Source organism: Ambystoma mexicanum, chromosome 8 (genome assembly GCF_040938575.1).
Source record: "Ambystoma mexicanum isolate Mex_15411 chromosome 8, UKY_AmexF1_1, whole genome shotgun sequence".
NCBI lineage: Eukaryota > Metazoa > Chordata > Amphibia > Caudata > Ambystomatidae > Ambystoma > Ambystoma mexicanum.
The window spans coordinates 1,027,784,262-1,027,809,443 of NC_090929.1; the positions used below are offsets into that span (position 1 = coordinate 1,027,784,262).

Below are 25,182 nucleotides of genomic sequence, written 5' to 3' on the forward strand. Positions count from 1 at the left end.
ACCAATGCCAAACAGGGTTTGTTAGAGGAGTAGGATGCAATCTAAACCTCCTATTGTTGAGCCTCTTAAAGATGAAGGCCTTAGAGGGTGACTGTAAGATCTACATGGTGTGTATTGATATGGAATATGCTTTCGATAGCCTAGTAGGGAGCTGTTATGGAAGAAAATGACCATGTTGGGGTGTCCTCGAGATTTACTTTTAGCTATTAAAGATTTGTACACAGGGACCTCACTGAAGATCATGCTTGAGTAGGAAGGGCACGTGACCAGGAGGATGCTGACCTTTAAGGGCTTGAAGTAGGTAGGCCCCTTAACTGCCGCCCTATTTAACATCTGTATTGCTGATGTGCGTGACGTCTTAGATCCGCCCCCTCCTGTTCTCTGAAAATGAATGGTTGCATGGTAGGGTGGCTTCTGCATGCCGATGAGTTGGTCATCCTAGGTAGAACTCGGATCAGCCTACAGAGGAAACTCGACACCCTACAACGTTATGTGGACCAAAATGGCCGCAGAATGAACACCATTAAAACAGAAATACTGATCCTGGAACATCTGAGGGGCTGTAAATTGAAGCCACCGAGTTGGACCCTAAGTGGGAATCGAATTAGGTCAGTTCCCTCAATAAAATATCTAGGCGCCATGATAAGTGCGAGTGCTTGTGAAACCCCATGGAGAGAACATTTAGAGGGGAAAATAAAACAGCTAACTGCTAAGGGAATTTTAATTGGGTGGAAATACAGCAAGTTCTCGCTCTTACTGATTATAAAGTTTTATAATAAAAAAGTGACACCAGCCCTCACATTTGCTGCTGAAGAGTGCCTTGGCCTTCCGTGGGGTACATGGGAGAGACTTGAGGGCCGATTTTGGAGAAAGGTGTTTGCGCCTCCCCAATGCCATTATAAGACACGAGGTCGGCCTTTTGTCCCTGCATCCAAGAGTGGTCTGGAAATCATTGCTCCTCTTAAGAAAACTGAACGTTTCTGACTACCCACTGCAATTTAAGATTCTTATGAGTAAGGTAGCAAAACCGGACTGGCCACTGAATTTTTGGCTGGAAAGATGTAGAGACACATTGCCAAATTTAGGTTTATCTGTTGACATTCTTTGTAGGAATCGAATACATGTGAAAAAATACTTTGGGCAGATGATTGGAGAGTAACAAAATCAAAAAGGGCTAATTCTGAAGCGCATACACTTTAAAAAATCCACGTTGGCCAATGTGACTCCACAATATCTGAGAAGGTTCCTGAGCGCGAAGTTTAGATACTTGTTTCTCAGATTTCGACTGAATATATTACACACCAAGGTTACCTTATGCAGATATGGAGTGGACTTAGAAAATGATAAATGCAGACTGTGTAACACCCCAGCAGAAACCTTAAACCACATGATTTTGTTCTGCCCTGAGTTGATACTGCAAAGAGGCATGGTGGAGACTTTATAAGGCAGCGAAAATGCTGGTCTGATTTGTGTTTTGGTAAAGTTTTGGGAGAGGGTATTTCTAAAAAAAATCAAAGAACTGGATGACTTAAATGACGAGCAGTGAGTCATCAACTAAGTGTGCTTTGGGTTTCTGGTAGATCGCAGTGATAACATGTTCTGATGGCTCAAATCTTTTTTTGTTTCTTTTGCTCCCTTGCTGCACCCATTCCTTATGGCCATTCATTATATGTATCCTTCGATTTTGCTTAGGTTTGTTGAGTAGTTGTTGAATTATAGATTTTACTGATTGTGATTTTACTGTAAATGACTGATTGGCAAAAGTTTGTAATTAACTATAAGCCTTACTAATAAAAAATACAAAAAATAATTATTGCGTATTGACCTGCCAATTGGAGAATTATCTGTGTGTAATCAGCATACTTTTGAAAGCAAACCACTGATCGTAAGAAGGTTTTATTGGTTCTTCATGCAGAATGTACAATTAATGCAATAATGCATGAATAAAATGGCAATCTGCATCTAGGAAACACTTATAAGTTCCATCTTGGGGCAACATCATCGAAGGTCATCAGTAGCGCTGATTTGCCCCATTAAATCGTCCTACCCTACCAATCCTCTTTTATGAGTGAAATGGCCAAATGTCCTTAGGCGTAGTTGAGATAATTAAAAGTCCATGGTACATTTCCTCTCCATCTTTACAACGTGCAGTGACTTTTAGCCAGGCCTGAACATTAGCTGCAGATCCATGCATCCACATCTTGGGAACACATCGGCAAGCAAGGGCCAAAACAAAGCCTACAAACATCACGTAGCACTAGAACGTTGTCTTTCTTGAACCTGAGCAATTCCTGTCATTTTTTCTCTCCAACCATTTCATTTTCGGTATTAAAACTCTAATCTCAAAATTAACTTTTTAGGGGCGAATCCAAGTAAGGTGAAAGCAGTCTGTCTGTAATCAGCCACAACTATCACATTGGCTGGAAACCGTAGGCCATCATTAATGCATGCATCCTCTGGGTAATACATGCCAGATGAATGAATTTAAAGTGCGGTAATTTGAACCAATAACTAAAGGGGATCAACTTGGTCTGCTGAAATATATAAGACTATTGGCTAGCATGAAGTGTCACACTCCAGTGTCTCTTTCCTACCTCTCCCTTCACAATATAATCGAGTGTGGATCTGGGCTGGCAGTTGCCGATTAAAGTACAGAAACCAGCCTGCCTTCACCACTAGAATTAATGCTAATGTGAACAGATGTAAATGAAGGTGGTTGCTGGGAGAGGCATTGAAAGAACCTGCCAAGAGCATGTCCCACTCGGACATAAAAAATACCTCACGTTCTGAGCACTCACAAAGGTCTTTTATTAAGGCATCCAGTGTGATGAAGAAGCATTTTGGAACAGGTTGTCAAACTCAATCAGCCTCAATTTTTCATGGCTTGATGTAGAGTTGTTGAAACACCATAGGAGTATCAGAGGCATTCATCATAGGGACCAAAGAGGAATGAAGCAACTTTAATCTCTAAATTTACACAATCTGGGTCCAGGCTTGTTGTGTACACTAGACCACACTGCTCTTCACCCAGTCAACCCCAGTTCCCCTAAGACCACAGAAGAGAGTGAAGCCAGAGCTGTAATTGTCTTTTCCCCGCAAACACGTGCCCTGTCAGAGGGCGGAAAAAAACTACTATGGCAGATAATTTGCGTGCACCAACAAGTGGCACATTTCCAAATCAGGGACTATGATGCCCCCTTTATCTCACGGCAAAGTGTGAATCTGAAACAATACCCTTGCTCGACAAGACAAAGCTGATCACACTATGTAGTCTGGTAAAGGAAGATCCAGCAAAAACCAACAGACTATTTAAGAATACTTAGAAACTTAGGGCGAACAACCATTTTAATCATTTAATGTTTACAATTAAACGAAAATACTAGCTTCATCCATTCAGTTTCTTGCTCTCCCAGTTTGCTATCTGCTGTCCGAAAGTTTATTTGGATCAGTGAGCTGACATTCCTACGGACAGCCACAACCAAATATTGAAATGAATCCTGCTGCCACTTGAATACACCAAAATCCTCGTCCATGAGTTACATCTGTAAGGGGAAATATTTCAGACTTGCTAGAATAACCTGCAACCCATAGAAACCTTATGCTCAGGCACATCCTATTTAATTGACGAAACAAAGAAACAACAATAATCAATTTGCATACAGATTAATAAGCAATTTATGAGAATAAAAATCTATTACCCTATTGATGGGTTTTTCGCTGTAGTGGATAGAGCATGGGTTGACTGTCAGGGCAAACAGTAGCAGGGAAAGGGGGCACCTTTGCTGCCTCCATCCCCCCACAGGAAAACACTATGGAAACCAAACTGTTAAAGCAGACCCAATCAGCTAGGACAGTAGATACGATATAACAAGACGAAATATCAACACAGGCCCATCTGCCCATCGGCAGTGAAAAGGCCATTCGGTGGCATTGGCTCTCATTACAACACTGGCGCTAAACTATGGCGCTATTAGCACCATGGTTGGTGCCGGTGTTGTAACGGGTCCGCCATGGTTCAAAGAGGAATTATCACCCCTTCCACGGTTGTCGGGGCGGTAATTCCCCCTTGAACCATGGCCCTTCCCCATTCCCATTTTCGCCCCATAGGACTCTATGGGCATGGGGAAGGCGCTAAGTAAATTGCGGTACCGTACTTAGCACCAAGGTCCCTTTGCGGGTCTCTACTTTAACGGCTGGTGTAGACTTATGGTGTAGACCGCAGCCTTTTACGGCGCCGTTAACCCATTAGCGCCAAGGTCGTAATGAGGCCCATTGAATGTTTTCTCTGCATCCAACATCATTGCTGCATAGGGCAAGTCTGATCTGATCAGATACAACAGGTTAATAAGTCTTCTCAATTTAAAAGAAGTACATCCTCTGAAATTAACCCAGATTGGTTGGCATAACAAACCATTGCATAAGGGGAAGGAACCAGATGGCCAGAATGGCAGGCAAGATTTTGTTGTCAAAATAATTAGAGAGATCGGGGAAAAGGAGGAGCACTCTTCTGACTTCTCGACAGGCTTCAGAATGAAAGCAATCAGTGCCCCAAGGGTGGATTCCGGCAACAAGCCTAACTCAATAACCTCCTTAAACATAACAAGCAAACTAGGGACAAGAAGGGGAGAAAGATCCTTGAAGATGTCAGATGATAGCCCACAAGGACCAAGTGGCTTGCGCCTGCTAGTCAGTGATTCAAAAATGCGGCTCACCTTCACTATTCATGAGAGGCAAACAGTGTCCAAATGAGTATAAATATTATAGTATTAAGAATATGGTCCCGTGTTTTGTTCAAGTTAGATGAGATGAAATCATCATAAAAGAAGAACATGGCCATACAAGTCAAACGTAGTGGTGGTGGGACAGGGTAGAATCCCTAAACGAATGTTTGCTGTTTATAAACCTGTTTCCTAGCGCTCAACGCTACTGCATCACCCTGTTTTCCGCTCTCCTTACCCTTCATGGACAACCCTACAGCACTTTTCCATCACCCCTCCATCTTTTATTCAGCAGTTTCTAAACCATCTTGTTCCTATGTCATTCTCTCCTGTCCTGGTTTAGGATTCCACCTTTCCCTGCATCACCTGGTCTTCATGTCACATTCTCTCACCCCATTGTAAAGGACCCATGTCCTCCGCTCTGTTATCAATGGTAAATTCTATATATGAGCCTTTTGAACTAATCTCTATGTTTTTGTATTTAGGGTAAAGTTTCAGTCTAATAGGCTTCGCAGGCACATTTTAAGATGAGACAAACATCTCGCAATATTCTGGCTGATTACTGAAAAAAATTGAGTATGGTGTCATCTAGAGTAGCACTAATATTTATGGTGCAAAATCAGTGGCATACGGCTAAATGGCATGCAAGTGTGGAGTCTAAATAAACAAGAGACCTTAAATACAATTAAGGGCAATTGCTAAATGAAATGATTGGTAGTCAGTGGGTCAGCAGCAAATATTCTGGCCCATAATGGAACAAACATGGGCTGGATAAGTGACATGATCCTGTATGGTGGAGCCCCTGCATAGGTGAAATTACGGCAAAATAATGCAGGTTCAACCTTCACGGATATCATGGTGGAGGTTTTCCCATTTATCATTCCAAAAAGCTACAGTGGTTTCTACATATTAGAGAGAATCTGATTGCTATTGAAATCTTGGTTAACTGAACCTATGGCAATCACATTTGGTTATTTTAAAAGATACAGTAGTGCTTGCCTTCTGGATAGAGCATTTAGGACAAAATTGACTCTTTGGCCATGGTGGCCATGTTCCTGCGATGGGTCAATCCTAGTATGCCGGTGTATTACCTAGACTTAATTCTGCATCTCAACCACAAAACGCTGATTACTCTGCTTAGACTCAATCTGTTGCCCCTATTAGCAAACATAGTCAGATGGCAAGGCATTAACATAGTTTCATCGCATTTCAACTGTTGCATGGGGGTTTTAGCAAGCCCTACTCATTTTATTTAGTTTTTCCCTTGTTACCTTGCATGCTTATGAGAAGATGTTTATCACCAATTATTGTTGCTGCTCACACTGGAAGACCATGGAAAACTCTGTAGATCTAATAATGTCCTCACCCCTGAATCAAAAGAGAACATCCTTAACTTTCATTTCGGGTACATACACGCTATCTCCCCAACTTCGATCCAAGCTAGAGTCCTACCCGGGTACTCTCCCACCCCATAATGCCCAGCCCTAGTGTGATGCCCCAAAATCTTCACCTCTCTATCTTATGAAAAACAATATATTGGTACCATCCCAGAGCCTTAATTTCCCCTGTATTCCCTTTTGGATTTACCTGTCCTGGCATTGGAAAAACAACTCCAAGTTCTATTTGAAGCCCAGTGTGCTGCAGCTTTGAACCTTATCAACATGGAAAAAAGAACAAAATGCAAGCAGATTGAAAGCACACAGACCTTCCTCTCTTTCAAATCAGAGACAAGGATTGGCTGGTGGCAAAGTAGTTACTGAGGCATTTGGCACCCTCTAATTTGACCCCTAAATATTTCAGCCCATTTTTCATTGAGAGTCAAATCAATCCTGCATTCTGACTCAGGCGGCTCGCTTCCTGAAGATGGAGCCTTCTGTTCTTTCATGCCTCACTATTTAAACCTTACTACGGCAGCAAGGGTGAGACGGCTGCTGTACCTCCCCCCACTAGAGCTGTGAGACAGACATTTGGAATAGGAAGTCTGTACCATTTGTGACTCCTGGATCAGAAGGGTTTGTTTCCAAGTCTTAGTGGACTGGAAGCACTATGAATCTTGCAACAGACCTGGAAACCTGCTTTTTACGTCCATGCATCCGATCTTATTTATAGTTTTTCCATCGTCACCCTGAGAAGCCTTGTACGTTCAGCCTTGGTCAGGGGTATACTGTCATGGCACAGCTAGGCCAATACCAGTGCTAGCATAGTTGGCAGCCATGCCGCATTCGGACTAAACAGCTAGGCATCCTGTAGAGATCTCGCGAGAGCGGCTCTGGCCGTAATCTCGCGAGACTTTGCCTCAGGACGGGCAGTGAGCTAGCGCCCAGAGGAGTCAGCGCACAGAGATGTAGCAAAATGTTGCACCCCAGCGCTCCTCCTGAAAGAGAGACTATTCAGGCCTTCGGCAATAGCACATGTGCTGAGAACTGACCAGAGACTGGAATAAATGATCTGGGACAGTGAAGCTAACTGTTCCCATGTAATTATGATGCATGATTGATGGCTGTAAATAAAGAACTAATCCACCACATAAGGGAGTGGTTCCAATTAGGCCACGTCATAATTGTCCACGAGGATTAAGGATCAAGCCCACTGCTGCAGTGATGCAAGGTGTGACGCCACCTCCAGCCTTCCTGCTGATGCCAGGTAGGCCAGCAATTCTGTGGCCCAAGTGAGGAGGATGAAGATGACGATGTTTAAGGAAGCTATCAGAAGAATAGTGAAAAGATTCTACAATAAAGAGAACACCATGTTACACAGAATAAGGTTCAATAACAGGAGACAAGAAAGTACAGAGCCAGTGGATGACTACATCACAAGAATGTGTGAGATGGCAGTGATGTGTGAATTTGGCGACAACATGGAAAACATGATATGTAATATGCTGACGGTGCACAGAAACAGCAGGAAGGTACAAGACAAATGTATATTGGAAAAGGAACTGCAGGTAGACAAAGCCATCCAAATCCACAAAGCGGCAGAAGAGACCACGCTGAGATGCAAGGAAATGGCAGGAAGTATACAAAATACTGAGTTGCATGCCATCTAGTACAAAGGGAATAAAGAGAGAACCAACCAGGAGTGAGGCGAGGGAAGCAAAGAGAACTCCTAAAATGTCACAGATGCACCAGCACTCGGCACCTGGCGAATGACAAGGCATGTCCGGCAAGAATTAAGTGCATTAACTGCACATTTGGACACATAGCGATTGCATGTTACTGGCAAGGGAAGAAAGTGATGTCCATAGAAACAACTGGCGATACAGAAGGCGTCAAGTCCTCCTAAGAAGACAGGCCAATTGTTATCCTGGTAAACAGCTTGACAGCCAGGTGAGGGAAGCCACACTGTGCGATCAAAGTGGATGGAAATGAGACCAAAGCAATGACTGACTCTGAATAAGACTTAACCATAATGCCCATACACACATACAAGGAAATGGTATGTCAGAGTAAAGTGGAAGTTCAAAAGAACAAAGCAGCGACCTACAGTGTTAGGTGGGGCTTGAGCACGTCTATTGGGATACATCAAAGGGACCATAGAATTCAAAGGCAGACACGTGGAAACAATAGTGTATTTTTTAGAGGAGGGTCCTGCAGTGCTGGGGTGGGATTATCAGGCGAAGTTGAACATTAAGGTGGTTCCCAGCACAGAAGACTAAGCACTCTTCATACGAACAGGAGGAGCGCCGGTTTCGAGGGATGAGTTCCCAAAGCTGTTCTCAGAATGGCTGGGAAAGATAAACAATGTTGTGCACAAGATTCGGCTGAGGCGTGGTGCTGTGCCTCTTAAGCAGACGGTTAGACCGTTTCCTGCGACAGTGAAAAGTGCATTGCAAGCCCAAATCATGAAGATGGTCAAAGAGGGAACGAATGAAACTGTAGAATCACCAGAGTGGCTAAGTGCGGTGGTACTGATAAAAAAAGAACAGCCAATGACATCAGAATCTGCATTGATCTACGCAGTCTCAATCTTGAAATAATAATAGACATATACCCATTGCGGAGCATAAATGAACTGATCCTAATGATGAAAGAAGTCAAGTACTTCTCAAAATTGGACATGAGGGACGCGTATCACCAAATAAGTTTACAAAAAGAATCAAGGCTGTTGACGACGTTCATCACCTCATTTGGTACCTATCAATTCACCAGAATGCCATTCAGTTTGTCATCTGCCACTTTAGTGTTTCAAAGGTTGATGGATTCACTGCTGCACAAAAATGGTAATATGTCATATTTCCATGATGACATTCTTATAAATGCCGAAGAAGAAGAGACCCATGACTTAGTGTGGAGAAATGTACTTGCCAAACTGCAAGAGGCAAGAGTGCGATTGTGATTTCAGAAATGCATGATCAAGGCATATAAAGTAGAATCTTTGGGATACACGATCTCACGGTAAGGAATTTGCTCAAAGACAAATCTGCTGCAAGCAATAGTAAAATCCCCGGCACCAACCAATAAGGAGGAACTAAGCTTGTTCCTAGCATTGGCAGAGTATTTTGCAAAATGTGTACACCAATTCTTGGAAATTACAGCGCTGCTGAGAGAATTGTTAAAGAAAGGGAAGAGTATGAATGGCAACAGGAACCGAAGTGAGTGTTTGCAGAGGTGAAAACAATGATAGTTGAGGCCCCATGTTTACGACCATTCAACCCAATGTGCAAAACGTACATCACTATGGATGCAAGTTCATATGGGCTAGGGGCGACACTCACACAGAAAATAGGAGTTTCAGAACATGTTGTGGCATTTGCGTCCAAGGCACTGTCGGATGCAGAGAAAAACTGCTTCACGGTAGAGAAAGTGATGTTGGCATGCACCTGGGCAGTGGAATACTTTAGGACGTACATGTAAGTGTCCAGGGGGAACTGAAGACATCTAACACCAAGATTGGCACGCATAGCGTCAAAACTTCAAGCTGACTGTATGTCATGCCTGCTGGAGCAAGGAGTCAAAATAACAAAATAACCACATTCCGTGTGGTGGTATCATTTGGGGTCTTGAGGAGTACAGAATTTTGGGAAATGACTCAGAGGAACTGGCTAAAAGAATCAGCCATTGATGAAGTAATAATGCAAGTGATCAAATGGGCCTAAAATAGGTGGTCAAGCGAAAGGGTGATCCCGGACCATACTGGAAAGTAGCAGAAGAGATTTATGAAGCAGAAGGTCTGCTGCTCAGGGACGATCAAGTGATTCCTCCCATTAGTATGAGGAAGATCATACTGTGCAGAGCCCATTCAGACACCTAGGGAGCAAAATGTCAAGGTGCAGGGTAAAACAGTCATACTGGTGGCTCTGCATGGACCAGGACATTCGGACAATGATGGACAGATGTCATAAGTGCCTAAACAGTGACAAGAGGCTGAAAGTAAGACAAGTACTCTTAATTCCCACAGAGATACCTAAAAGTGTAAGGCAGAAATCAGGATTGGACTGTATAAGACCATTAGAAGCCATGACACCGGAACACAAGTATGGTGTGGTGAAGATCGACTACCTTTTTCCAAAGTGGGTGGAGGTGGAATTTGAGCCTGACATCACCACGGCAACAATAATACATGTCCTCATGGCAGTCTTCTGAAGGGGAGGGCTGCCAGAAGAAATTATTACAGACAACAGTGTTCAGTTGATTTCAAGAGAAATTGAGAAATTCATGAGGGAGAACAACATGAAACAAATAAAAGCATCCCTTTATCACTCCCTAACCACATGACACGGTCCAAGTATAGTCAACCCATCAAGGTGATTCAAAAGGGTACCAATCATGTGTATACTCAAGGTGGGATACGATGAAACTTGGAGAAAGTGGCAATGTTCAAAAAGAGACTCAATGCAGGAAAAGGCCCAGTGACACACGCACAAGCAACACAAGAGAAAAGTGCAGATAAGGAAAAGGGAGTCACCAATAAGGAGAGTGGACAAGGAGTGAACAGCGAGTCGAGAGAAGTGGGAAAGGAAATTAGTGAAGAACAGGATCTGCCGGATGAAGGGGATGTCTCAACTTCGATAAGAAGCAGAGATGGAGATGTAGGAGAATGGAGTGAAGAAGGACGGCGACAGCATATGAAAAGAAGGCCTACGAGGTACAGAGATTTTGTGATGAAGTAGGACCCTGCTGCTCAAAAGTGGAGACATGGGGCCTCATTACGAGTCCGGTGACCCGGGAATTCCAGAGGCGGAATTCTGTAAGTCCCCATTTCCATGGAGTCCCATAGGACTCCATGGGAATGGGGAAGTGGAAACACTGGCATCATGTTGTAATGGTGCAGGTGTTTCCATGTCCACCTGCAGGCGGGTGGTGTTAAATCCACCAGGTCAGATCTGGCGCGAGTGACACCTCCCGCCTGCAGAACTCAAGATCAGCCGGTCCGGAAAGAACGATGGTGGCAGATTTACCGCCACCGTTCTTTCCAGACCGGCTGACTCGTAATGAGGCCCATGGTCTTTTGAGGGCGGCTGCAGACATCATCTCACAAGACTTCGCCTTGGGACGGGCGGCGAGCTAGCGCACAGAGGAGGCAGCCTGCGGAGGTGCAGCAAAAAGGTTTCACCCTGGCGCTCCTCCTGAATGAGATACAGTTCAGGCCTCTGGCATCAGCACATGTTCTGAGGACTAAACAGACTGGAATACATTATATGGGACATTGATGCTAAATGTTCCCATGTAATTGTGATCCATGATTTATGAGCTGTAAATAAAGAAGTAATCAACCATATAAGTGAGTGGTTCCATGTTAGGGCACAACACATCCCATTTCAAGATGATGCCTGGAAATTACTTTGAGACATTTCCGCTTACGGAGCATGTGCCTCAGTGCAGCGAGACCAGCAGAAATAAAGTTCCAGCAACAGCGGATAGAGACGCATGTTATTGCATGAGTTTGCTCTTACCCTGTTCGATATTCTTGTGTGTGTGTATTTCCTCGTTGTTGCCTTCCCTCCAACTCTGTTTCTTTGCCTCCAGTCCCCCTTGTGTGTTTTAAAATGTTTTACTTTCCTCGCCCTCAACCCATGTCAGCCTCTGCATCACTCCAGTGCAGTCCATCTGTCTCCTGTTGCCTTTCCCTACAGCCCTCTACTTGTTGACTGCCATCTTAGCTCATCGGTGTGTGGAAGCCTCGGATGCAGTTTTTTCCCCTTTGGTTGACAAACTGTGAATGAGGTCAATGCACATGTCAGTTGTTGTATTACTTTGAAGTTGGCATTGATTACCTTGCTCTTGATTCACCAATGACCTGAAATTCTGCTATTTCTTTTTTGCTAGAATTTGCAGCATATGTTCGCCTTCTCTTTGGGTTAATAAGAATCGATGTGCCCATGGCCAGTTATTATAGTCACTATTTAATTTCTTTTTTCTCAATTGAAATCGGCCTTAGAGAGGCACATATAATTCAGGGCCCGGATGTTCTTTCTTAACTCCTTTTACACTCCTAAGTTTCTTGGTCAAAGGTATTCTTATGATTTACATCAACCTTTGTTCCAGTATGGACTGGGGAATCTTGCTCCCATATAAACTCTACGAAGTTTGATGCTCAACACACTCTACCTAGTTCGACTTTGGACAAAGTACCCAAAGTACCCACACTTTTGCTTAGATTTTTATTAAGTTTTGCACCTCCACCTTTGAATTTCGAGATTCTATTACAACCGATATTAACCAATAGCGCAATTGTGATATCCTGCCTCAGCTCCTATCACCAACAACAACAGCCCAGCGGTAAGCATGTTATGGTCACTGTACCCAGTTTCCTTTTTCTCCATGAAGGCACAGTGACCAAACATGTCAGTTGAGAAGACCCAGAAAGCTATTATGGAGTCAGAGGATCCATTCTTCCATGCGGGAGCCGGGTACTGATCCCATCTAATGCTACCATTCGCCATGTAAAGGTCTCCGTATTTGAAGAAACTTGAAGGGGCCCCTGAGGGACCCTCGCATATGGAAACAAGGCACAATCACCACACACGAACTGATACGCCAGACACAAGGTTGTATTCACAAAATCTAGGGTTTATTGCAAAGCAAATAGTCTCAGTTGGCCAACTGGTTCTCATGCCCCGCGACGTGTTTCCAGACCCCGGGGGATGCAAGAGCAGAGAGAACCGTACAACAGTTACATATATACTAATCAAGCGTCTTGTAATCACTAGTGACACATCCAATACCGCCCCTAATACATTTCCTTTGAATTGGGCACGATGATTGACAATGGTGACAAGTATGACACCTTCGAACATTCATTTAGCAACAGTTTGCAATTTTCGCGAGCCTACAGACACAAGTCTTTGTTTAAAAGAATACAATGCTTCTGTTCTTGCAAGCAAGCTGTGTGCAGGGGAGAGACACATTCCAGGCCTTGCTATCTCCTAGTTTCTATTCGTGTACTGGGGGTCAACTTGCTCTCCAGGGCTCTACAGGGCTCAGGAAAGGGGGGCCGCAAAGAAGAGCATAATTCAAGTCATTTAATGTTCACGTCTAGCATTTCTACTGTGTTTTCGAGACTAACTGGCACCTGTGGAATGATTAGGATGCCTTGCTGCTTACTTCCAAGGATATGCGAGGGAGGAGACCGGGTATTTCTGCCTGGGTTGCTACGTTATGTTTCAACATGACTCTTGCGGCCTTGCGTTATGCACTAGTAGAGCAGAATAATATTTCAGCAAAGCAGTTTAAGAGAAGGCAAAAAGCAAACGTTAGAGAGAAAACAAGATGGCGATTTCAGTCACCTTAAAATGGCCGCACTCTAATCAAGCTTATGGCTATATATTTCTAATACTAAACACATGAGGCGGTTGGTCTTCGGCCTATATAGTACACAGCCTTATGATTGAGGGGTGTTTACTTTTCCTGGACCGACAAACCCTCCTTTTGGCCGTATGCCAAACACCTCATCCATACATTGCATCCTCTTCTGACCAAGTATCTGATTCTGACTCTGATTCCTGTATACTATTGGTCTCCTCCTCATTGTCATCAATATCGATTGACATGAATTCTTTTACCGTTTAAAAAAAAAACTTTGTTTATTAAGGGAACGGTTCACAGCAAGAAAGTTCTCATAAACAGCACAGCACAGCATGTGCATAATATCGACAATGACATACATCTGTGGCAATAGGGCAGGTATCGTCACCTAAGGTGACGGGGTAGGTGTTACATCAGCATCAGGCATCAAATCACATAAATACAGACGTAATACCGACCATATATCTTTAGGATGACAGGGCGTCGGGACTGTTAAGACAAAGAGTTCCTCATCATCGTTCACCATACACAAGTCTTTAAGGTAATTGGATCGGGTAGGCCCTGCAGTGGATTTCCAACATTTAAGGATGCAGCGTTTGGCAACAACATATGAGATATTAAATAGTCTTCTCGTGGTTTCCTTCACCTTTCCAATGTCACCAAGCAGGTATTTTAGGGGGGACAGAGCGGCTGGGATTGCCGTTATCTCCTCAAGGAGCTCAGCCACTACTTGCCAAAAGTTTGCGAGAACAGGGCACGACCAGTACATATGATGCGCTCCAGCATCAGGAGCGCCACATTTTGAACATGTCCCTGTGCAACCCTCCACAAACTTAGCTAGCATGGCCGGGGAGTAATGTAACTAGTTCAGGATTTTAAATTGGATCAGTCGGAGGCCTGAGTTCATGGAGACCGATTTGGTGAGTTTACAATATCGGCCCCATCTCACGTCATCGATCTGGGTACCCACATCCCGCTCCCAGGTTTCTCTGATAGTGTTTCGTGAGGGGGGGTGTGTTTGCACCAAGGTGTATAGCGACGAGATTCCCTTATCATGACTGTCCGTCTTCACCATAGCTCTGATACATTCATGTGCCTGAGGTTCGTTCGGGAAGGAAGGCCATTTGGCAGCAAAAGCGGTTCTCATACGATAATATTGAAGTCGCCTAAGCTGACCCCCCCCCCCACCGCCTCTGCAAGTTCACAAAACGTGCCATCGGGAAACATATCTCGCAACCTGAAGAGTTTATTCGGGTCCCAGGTTTGCTTAAGGGCCCTGTCAAAGGTCGGGGAAATACTAGAGAAATTCCACAGGGGTATATCTGGGTCATAGGGGATTTCCAGGCCAATCCTTTTGGAGACCCTGGACCATGCTCGTGTGGTGACGTATACCGGGTCGAAGGGGCAGTCGTTACTATAGGTGGGGTTCAAAAGGACCGATCGTATATCATTATGGCGGACTGTATGCTTTACGAGGAGAATGTGTGGGGCTCTGTCTTCGGGGTCGAACCAATGCTTTACAAATTGTGCCTCTGCTGTTATGCAATACAATTCAAAATCAGGGGCCGCAATACCGCCCTGTGAGTATGTCTCCACCATCTTATCCCACCCCAGCCTAGCAGTCTTTCCGTGCCAAATAAAGGAAGATGCCAATGATCTAAGTTTCGCAAAAAAGGGTCTAACGGGCGAAATCGGGATGTTGTTAAAGAGATACAAGAGTTTGGGTAGTACTACCATTTTAATTAGGGCCACTCGGCCGTGTAGGGACAGAGGGAGATTAGCCCATAGGTGGAGCTTGGTCGTAAGGGTGAGAAGCAATTCGCCGTGATTGTGCGAGTACAGCAGCTGTCTATCTCTAGCCACCATTATTCCCAGGTATCTTACCTGCGTGGGGGCAGGCTTAAACCCTGTAATGCAAGATAGATCACCTGTATTAGGGGTCAATGGAAAGATTTCAGATTTGGGGACATTGATTTTATATCCCGAATATTCCGAGAACTCGTGTATGTCAGCCATAATGTGTTGCACATACTCATGTGGGTCCCGGACATACAACAGCGTATCGTCCGCATACAGAGATATCATTTGGGGAGGGCCAGTCATCCTGAGACCTCTGTGCGAGTGGTTTTGATGAATATATTCCGCCATTGGTTCAATAGTGAGGGCAAACAGAATGGGCGAGAAGGGGCAGCCCTGTCTGGTCCCCCTGTGCAGATGGAAAGAAGGGGACAGGGTGTTATTGGTTAGGACCTTGGCGGATGGTTGGGTATATAGCAGCCGAACACATTTAATAAAATATGGTCCAAGTCCAAACCTCTCGAGTACCAGGAAAAGGTATGTCCAGGAGACAGAATCAAAGGCCTTTTCGGCATCGAGGGCCACTATGGCCGCTTTTGCCTCCGGGTCTATTTGCGCCAGCACATTGAATAGTCGACGCAGGTTTAAAGCCGTGGATCTAGTTGGTATGAAGCCAGCTTAATCAGGGTGGATCAGGATTGACATGTACGGAAGGAGTCTGGTGGTCAGTACTTTAGCGAAGATTTTCGCATTAATGTTGATAATGGAAGGGGGGCCTGTAGGAGGCCATATCCTGTGCTGGTCTACGTGGCTTCAGAAGGACCGTAATAACTGCTTCACGCATCGAGTCTGGAAGGATACCACAGTTCATGGCCTCTTCCCATACTTTCAGTAATAGTGGGGCCAATACACCCTGAAATTCTTTGTACAGTTCGGCAGTCAGGCCGTCTGAGCCAGGGGCGCGGCCACCAGATAAAGATTTAATGGCCTCGTTGAGTTCTTCAATAGTCACGGGTTGATCTAAAATGTTTTGTGTCGTTTGAGTAAGTGTCGGGAGATCAAGGAAGTCCAGGTACCTGAACGTGTCTTCCCTGGTTTTAACATCGTGATCAGAGTATAGAGCAGAGTAAAAATCAGCAAAAGAAGTGTTGATATCGCTTTCTTTATTGAGCGTGATCCCAGCCGGATTCTGGATGCTAGCGATTGGGTTAAGGTGCCTGTCTGTTTTAAGCATGTTGGCCAAAAATCTCCCGCCTTATTGCTCTCCCCGTATCTGTGGGCCTTAGCCGGGGCAGCCATGTACAAGAGTTCCCTATTGGCTAGTTAATTGAATTCATTGAGGGAAGCGTGTATCTTAGATAGGGTTTCCTTGTTCAATGTGGCGCTATATTCCATCTGTAATGTGTCTATTGTGGCTTCAGCCACACCCAGTTCCCTCCTCACCGCTTTCAGCATACCTGTGGATTTACCCAGTATAGTACCCCGGACCCAAACCTTGAATGCCTCCCATAGGGTAGCATAGGTGCTCACAGAACCCTCGTTCAACTCCAGAAACTCCTCGATTTCAGTATGTAATGCCTCACAAATATTGGGGTCTCTAGGGATCGCAGAGGGCATTCTCTACCTTTTAGCCAGAGGTGGGGAGTCACCCAGGCTGATGTCCAGTGTTATCGGCGAGTGGTCTGAGAACGTGCGGGGGTGTATTGCACAGTCATAGATCACGGCAGAGAGGGACGAGCTAATAAGCCAGTAATCTATACGGGAGTGGGAGTCATGAACAGATGAGTAGAAAGTGAATTTCTTCTAAAGTGGATACAACGTGCGCCATGCGTCAATTATGTTGGTCTGTTCCATCATCTGTCTAACGGCAAGAGCCGCTTTGGACGGGGCCATGGGGGAGGTAGATGAGCGATCCAGGGAGTGATCAAGAATCATATTGAAATACCCGCCCCATATTATTTGCGCCTCTACCGATGTGGACAGCATATCAAGGATTAGGTGATAAAATAACGGGCCATCAATATTAGGACCATATGTATTAATCAATAGAATTTGCCGTCCCGCCACCTCTCCCCTTACCAACACGTATCTACCTAGAGGGTCTATCTTACTAGAAAGATACCTGAAGCATAGCTTGGGGTGTATCAGCGTCAGGACTCCCCTGGATTGTGTTGAATACTCTGTGAAGTACCTATGAGGGCCCCATCCTGGGAGGAATTTGTTGTTGATACTCCCCATCGCATGCATTTCCTGTATCAGAAGGATGTGGGGATCATGGCGTGTGATGTATGCGGCAATTTTCCTTGCCTTGACTGGATTGTTGAGACTCCGAATGTTCCAAGAAAGTAGTTGAATGTTCAACCCACCCTTAGCCTGCACCTTATTGCCTATCGAAGGGGGCATTTGCCAAGTATGGCGCCATTGTCTCAAGTATTGGAAGAGTCCTGCTGGAAAATAGTCCCCTGATTTTAACTTTGTAACATCCCCAACCATGCCTAGCAGAACACCAGGACAAACTTTTACCCGCTTCCCCCTCCTAATCCCACCCGCCTCATCAACCCCAACCCGATGATGTATCCCATCAACCATAACTTGGGAAGTCTCCTGGGGGTGTGAGCTGTACTCACATGACCGAACACCATGGCGGGGGCTCACGGCCCTACAACAACATATGGTGGACAGGGCCACCTCGCCGTCAACGGGTTATTGAATTTATGGTAAGGCAGTGTAGAGCAAGTCCCCATCAGCCAGCATGGTCCTCCGGTTCCGCCACCAGTCGGGCGGCAGGTTATGGTTAGTTTCCCGGCTCCCCAGGGGAAGGGGGATTGAGGCCTCGACGTACATCATGGCCTCCGTAGGATTCTCAAAAAAGTGTGCACGGCCTCCGTGTTGGATGCGCATTTTAGCCGGGAAGACAAGTGCATATGGGATCTGGCGTAGTCTCAGCTGTCTCTTGACCGGTTCGTAGGATCTCCTCAGCGTTTGCACGTTGGTCGAAAAATCCAGATATATATGTATCCTGTTTTCTTCATAATGCAGGGATCCTTTTTCTCTGGAAAGCCTCAGGATAGCGTCTCTGTCTCTATAATTCAGGAGACGGGCAAAGATCGTGCGGGGCGGTGCTCCAGGCTTAGGAGGGGGGGCCAGGGTGCGGTGGGCCCACTCCACGAGGAAATGACCGGAGAAAGCATTGGGGCTCAGGAGGGATTTCAGGAGGTTTTCCACCTGGCGCCCATGGAACCCTTACCGAAGGATTCGGCTACTCCGACCAGGCGGATATTGTTTCTCCTGGAGCGAGATTCGAAGTACTCGCATTTGTTCAGGGATTTCTGCAGGTCTCCCTTCAACTGGGTGATATTGCGGCTGTGTTGTGCTATCGAGTCCTCGTTAATTCCAATTCTGTTTTCCGCCTCCGTAGTGCGTGCACTTTCCTTATCAACCCTTGCCTTCAGAGAGCAGATCGTGGCCCCTATGTCGTCCAGTTTGCTGTTAACCGCCAGGAATCCACTTTGGACCATCGATAGTAGTTTGTCCACTCTCATGTCCTTTGGAGACTCCGGTTGGCAGCCCGAGGGCTCAGCGGGTGTCTCGGCAGGCCCATGTGGCTGGGAGCTTGCAAAGTAGTCCATCGGACCAGTTTTCTTGGTGCCCATACTTTTCTTCTCGCTGCGGCCCATGTATTCAATCTGTTGGATTGCGTCTACCCACGTTCCGGTGCCCTGTGGTAGGTAGTGGTTAGCGATCGCTGGCACTTAGGTGTGTGGCGTACACCGCTTATGTGTATATGTAAAGAGAAAAGCACCAGGGCGACTCGGGAGGAACCACGACAGGGCACCCACCTTATGATGTTATCAGCAGGCCCCAGCGAGCGAACGCAGCCAGCCCGCTGCCGTTGATAAGGTCCGACCCGGTGGTCAGTCAAGGATCAATCCACGGGGCAGCAGCGGCTCAGGGAGCGGGTCGGCACCCCGCTGGGAAGAGCAATGTTCCGTCAGGGCCAGGCATGCGGTGTACACCCAGGAGGAGGACCGAGGGCCAGCAGGATATATTCACCGGCAACTCAGAAAGGCGCGCAGCGCGGCTCCTCCCCTTTCCGGCCTGCAGATGAACCAACACCTCCGGCCGTCGCGTGATTTCTCCTGGAGCCGTGGTCCGGGTACGCCGCCGCCGCGTTCACGGTGTACGTTTCCAGTCCGATATCTCAGGATTGAACCAGCGTCTCCACATGGAAGTCGGTGGAGTGATGCTGCAAGCTCCCCACCGCCGATTACAGATGTTTATTGGCGTGCAGGCGGCCCTGAACAGGATTAATTTTATAATAGGATATGTTACGGGCCAGAGCTCTCCCCTCAGGCGGCTATCTCCGTCGTGCGCAACAGCGCCCCCCCATTCGTTTACCGTTTTTAATTCATCATTGCCGTGAGTACTTGATTCAATAGTGTTCTTTTTTTTCTATCATCTGTACACACTCTTCACTTATTTCAGTGCATATTATGGGTAAGCAGTGTATGCAAAAACATGTCATGAATATTCCTAATACTGCTACTAGGATCGCAAATAATTTCCATGCCCATGAACATAATGTCTCCCAGAACCAGGAGCCTATCTACCAACCCCCTTCTTGGGTACGGAGTTCAGAGCACAAGATGTGCAATTTTCTTATCGCCTCAAAAATCGTAGGGGAGGAGTCATTTACAAATATACAACACGCTGATCCCACGATTTTGCAAACACCCCCACCATCAACCAGGATTACATCAAGAGCCATTCTATTTTGAAGTGTCATTAATCTAATCTGTTTCTCCTCTAATGTCATGTTGTATAATATATCTGTTGTTCCATTTATTGTTTTCTCTAAGATTCTGGATAGTTGTCGTATATTATAGGAGTTTATTGCTTGGGCCATAAATGGTACAAATGATTTTGCTACGTCTTCCGCAATCAATCCTCCTTCATTACTTCTCCGCGGCCTAGATCTAGATAGTTTGGCTATGTCTGTTGTTTTTAAAAGAAACACTCCTGGGAACAAAAGTCCTAAATAGCAAGTACCTCCCCAGTTTCTAGGCAACCACGCTTTTTCTCCACAGATAAAATACACAGGATCACCTACATATACAGGTTCTACTTCCCTATTAAGAATCGCTATATTCATGCATCTAATGAATGTCCCTACTGAATAGGAGCCTTTCTTTTCTAAGCAAAAAGGCACAGAACGTGGGCTGTAATTTACTGTATAGGAGGGGGGCACTGCATCTTTATTTCCTTCTAATCTCATATGAAACGTAATTACAGGTGATTTATATGGTGCAAACAATCTATCTTGTGGCATAAATTTGGAAGGTGTAACTTTTGGTGTCATTATTCGTGCTCTATGAAATATGGAGCAACCACCAGGTTTCATGATTATCTCTTCAAATTCATTCATGTTTGTGCTATCTAATTGACCCGTTTCACTTTTATTGCATTTCCTATAATATAAGGCACTTAGAGATTCACTGCATGCAGAACTCAATGTCAGTGGCTGCACGTACCAACCTATTCCTTTACCACCATGCTGTGGCAAATGGGCACACACCCAACAATTATTCTTTCTCAGAATTAAATGTGTCATATTCATTATTTGCAGTAATTTATTGTTACCATAACCTTCCCTATGTCTTTCTTCCATTGGGGACAGAGTGTAGGTAATTACATGAACCGGGCTTTCAGTAGTGGAGATGTTTCTTACAGGCAAGAGAACTTCTAATGGGTGCATTTCCTCTAAGTACCATAATACCAGTACTGTCATTATTGGGGCTATTATACTCATCATACACATGACTATTGTTAAAATCAGCATACAATTTTTTCGGCAATTCTTTTTGTGTAATTTTCCAGTTTCCATGTTTAACTCATTATCAGCAGTGGTGCAGGAGGGGGCAAAAGCTGGTTCCGGCATTTTCCTCTCATGGTTCTTCTTCTTCAGCAATGTTCGTCGTGAATATCTCTCCTCGTTGCACTCGTTCGGATGTCAATAATTTCAGTAAATGTCAGCAGTCTTTTCTGCCAGTTCTTAGCAGCCTGGATTGTCATGCGTTGGGCAAGATCTCTGTGCATTTGCACATTGCTCAAAGAACTCCGGAGCAGTTATCAATTGCCTTCGTACCATGTGAGCCCCTCTTGTCCGGGAGGGGTGATCTGCACATGGATTTTTTTTTTTTTAGCACAGAGGAGCCTCGTTTTTTTTTGGGCTGTCCTATTTGCATAACCATCACGCCGCTCTCCTCTAGGCCTCCTGTTCCTATTTCATCCGTGATAGGAAACAGAGGCAACAAAGATCTAAAAGAAATGTAGATTTCATCACTTCTTCTTCCGAGGCCGTAAATTGTACCGCCTTGCTCCTGGTATCGTGTGATCAATGAATAGTGCGGATGTACTTCCAGACTCAAGCTCGGAGTCAGCCTGCGGCGCAATGACAGATGATGGTGGGCGCCAAAGTTGTACATGTTTTGTGTCAGCCAGCAGTGATGCAGGTTTTGCTGGACAACGTTGGGGCACTTTTTGCCCTTTCTCTTTTACAGCAATCTTTTCAGGCTTTGTTCCAGTATCAGGCAGATTTTGTGGCAAAGAACTGGCAACCGTTTCTTTCGTTTCTGGAACTGCTGTCTCTTTTTGGTCGTTCCGATCAGGCAGTTTTTCAGACGGTGACGGACCATTTTAGCGTGCGTTGCATGAATCCACGCTTTCCTTCCGTCCACACGAATGGCGGTTTGCGTTGCTAAGAGTATCACATAGGGTCCACGCCACCTTGGTGCAAGCGATGTCTTCCTTTCAAAGTTCTTGATAAGGACCCAATCTCCGGGTTCCAGTGTATGCCCCGGACCAGTGTACCTGATCGGTAATGCCTCCTGCGCCTGCTAATGAATCAAACGCAATTATTGTATTAAAAGATTACAATAAATGCTGAGCACAGGGTATTCAAGCTCCCTTAACCGCTTCGGCTGCGGAGCACACCAAACATTCGCCGGCCTCCCCATCACTATTTCATATGGGGAGAGCCCAGTTCTTGTCTGCACAGATGTACGCATGAACAGTAACGCTATTGGTAATGCGTCTACCCAGCTTAACTTGTTTCCTGTGCATATTTTGCTTATTTTGGACTTCAAGATGCTGTTGTGGCGTTCAATAAGACCGGCACTCATGGGGTGTCTAGAACAATGGAATCCCTTATCAATCTGGAGACCTGCACAAATCTTTAATATCACTGTGCCCACAAAATGCGCACCATTATCTGACCATATGACACAGGGCAGACCAAAACGGGAGAAATACTCCTTCAACATTACTTTCGCCGTGCTCATGGCGGTACAGTCTTTCAATGGATATGCTTCCACCCACTTACTGAATGCACATATGACCACTAGGACATACTTCAAGTTTTGGCATCTCTCCATCTCTATGAAATCAAAATGGATTACCTCAAAAGGCATAGAGGGAGGACCAAAACTGCCTGTTGGAGTCACCGTTCCCTTCCCCACATTGTGTTGTAGACACGTGATACAGTTCTGAACCAGCCTATCAGCATTTTCTTTATGTGTGCATTCTCCCATACTGTGGCTAGATGCTGAACTATCTTTTTGGCACAAATATGAGTAGGGCTGTGGGCCATCGTGACCATTGCAGTTACATAGGAGTTGGGCAGCATCCAGTTTCTACTCTTCTTGTCCACCCAGCAACCTTCTAGATCTAATTCAGCAGAGCCCTCAGCCCACCCTGGCATTTCATCAGCAGTGGCTTCTGCCTGTATTTCTTAGACAGTAGCAATTCCATTTTCTATCATGTAGGGCACCTCCTCAGACTGTACTGTCAACATTTTGGTATTCAAATCAGTGGCAGTTTGCTTTGCAATTCTGTCTGCAAATGCGTTTCCCTCTCCCTCTTTACATGTTACTTTTTGATGCACCTCGCATTTCACTATTGCTAGGTGCTTCGGACACGTAAGTGCAGACAGCAATCATACAATCAAAGGGCCATGTTGGATTCTGGCCCAATGTGATGTCAGGAAACCTCTCTCAGCCCAGAGTCGGCCAAAGTTATGAACCACGCTAAAGGCGTATTGGCTGTCAGTATATATGTTTACACTCAGATTTTCTGAAATCTCACAGGCTCTGGTTAAGGCTATTATCTCTGCTGCTTGTGCAGAGTTGTAGGGGATTCTTTTACTTTCCACAATGCTCTTTAAGGTGGTGATAGCGTAGGCAGCAGTTGATGCCCCATCAGGTAGTTTAAAACAGGAGCCGTCACAAAACAACTCTCCATCTGGCTCTTTTTGTGGTTTGTCTGTTAAATCAATTCTTCGCTTTGTTTCTTCCTCAGTAACCATTAAACAATCGTGGGGAGGTGATTCATTCTCACCAAGTTCTTCCGTGGGCAGTGGCATTAATTCTGCAGGATTCAAAGCGCTACACCTCATAATTTGGATGTGTGGTGCAAAAAGCACAATTTCGTATCTAGTCAATCTAGCAGAGGTGAGGTATTGCGTCTGTGTTCTATTTAATAGAACATCTATGGCATGTGGCACCATCAAAATTAAGGTGTGCCCCAATACCATCCCTTCCGTTTGTTTCACTGACGCAGCAGCCACTGCAACAGCTTGCAAACATTGCGGTAATGCGCGCGCTACAGGGTCCAGCGCAGAAGAAAAATAGCCGCATGGCCTATTTCTTCCACCTTGCTCCTGTGTCAAAACAGCCAATGCGCAGCCTTCATTCTCGTGTACAAACAATCTAAACATTTTCTCATAATTTGGTGTGCCCAAAACTGGAGCAGAACACAATGCAGTTTTGAGCAGATCAAATGCTCTCTGACATTCTTCATTCCACTGCAAAGGCATCACAACATCCTTTTTTGTCAATTCCACCATTGGCTTCACAATCAAAGCAAAATTCACAATCCACTGCCGACAATAAGATGCCATGCCTATTATGGCTCTGACTCCTTTTTGTGTTTTTGGAATAGGCATACCAGAAATGCTCTCTATTCTTTATGGCATCAGTCTTCTCCCTTCTCTCGAAAGTAGGTAACCCAAATAAGTCACCTCCTTTCGACAATATTGGAATTTCTTTAAACTTGCTTTATGGCCATGCGCTGCTAAGTGTGTTAATAGTAAAACAGTGCTCTTTTTACAAATCTCCTCTGTATCTGCGGCGATCAATAAGTCATCTATATACTGTAACAATACACAACCTGCTGGTAATTCTAGCATGTCTAGCTGTTCTTTCAATGCTCTGCTGTAAATACTCGGGGCCTCATTACGAGTCAGGCGTTAAGGGGTTAATGGCGCCGACCCGTAACGCCTGATTACAAGGTCCCTTAGCGCCATGGTGATTTTAACACCTGCTTTTTGCAGGCGTTAAAATCCATGGCGCTAAGGGACCATGGTGCTAATTATGCCACCGTAATTTACGGTGGCGTAATTAGCGCCTTCCCCACTCCCATTATGCCCTCTGGGCAAAAATAGGAATGGGGAAGGGTAAAATGAGAAATGGGGATTTACCGCCCCACTCACCTTGGAATGGGGCGGTAAGTCCGCCATCCACCATGGTGTAAACATAGTTTACACCAGGGTGGTAAGGGTACGACCCAGGCGGTAATTTACCGCCTGGGTCGTAATGAGGCCCTCGGACTTTCTGTTTAGCCATTGTGGAATGTGTGTGAATGTGAATGATGTGAATGATCGTCCTCCTAACATGAAGGCGAACAGATATCTACTTTCTTCTTTCACACCTTAATTCAAAGAAAGATCAACATTAAAAATCATTAAATCTATTTTATAATCGTACAAAATGTTTGTATCAACAGCATTAATAAGAAGGAATTTCTGAGATAGTAGGTTCCTAAACCGATACTATTACAACATTTTGTACGATTATAAAATAGATTTA

At 45.2% G+C, this 25,182-nt stretch overlaps 1 protein-coding gene and 1 long non-coding RNA gene across 3 annotated transcripts in view; one reads left to right on the forward strand and one right to left on the reverse strand.

The window, feature by feature from the left end:
- LOC138472679 (uncharacterized) overlaps window positions 1-25,182 on the reverse strand; it is a 99,835-nt gene that overhangs the window by 42,800 nt on the left and 31,853 nt on the right. The window lies entirely within an intron of this gene.
- LOC138472680 (uncharacterized) overlaps window positions 1-25,182 on the forward strand; it is a 243,716-nt gene that overhangs the window by 37,802 nt on the left and 180,732 nt on the right. The window lies entirely within an intron of this gene.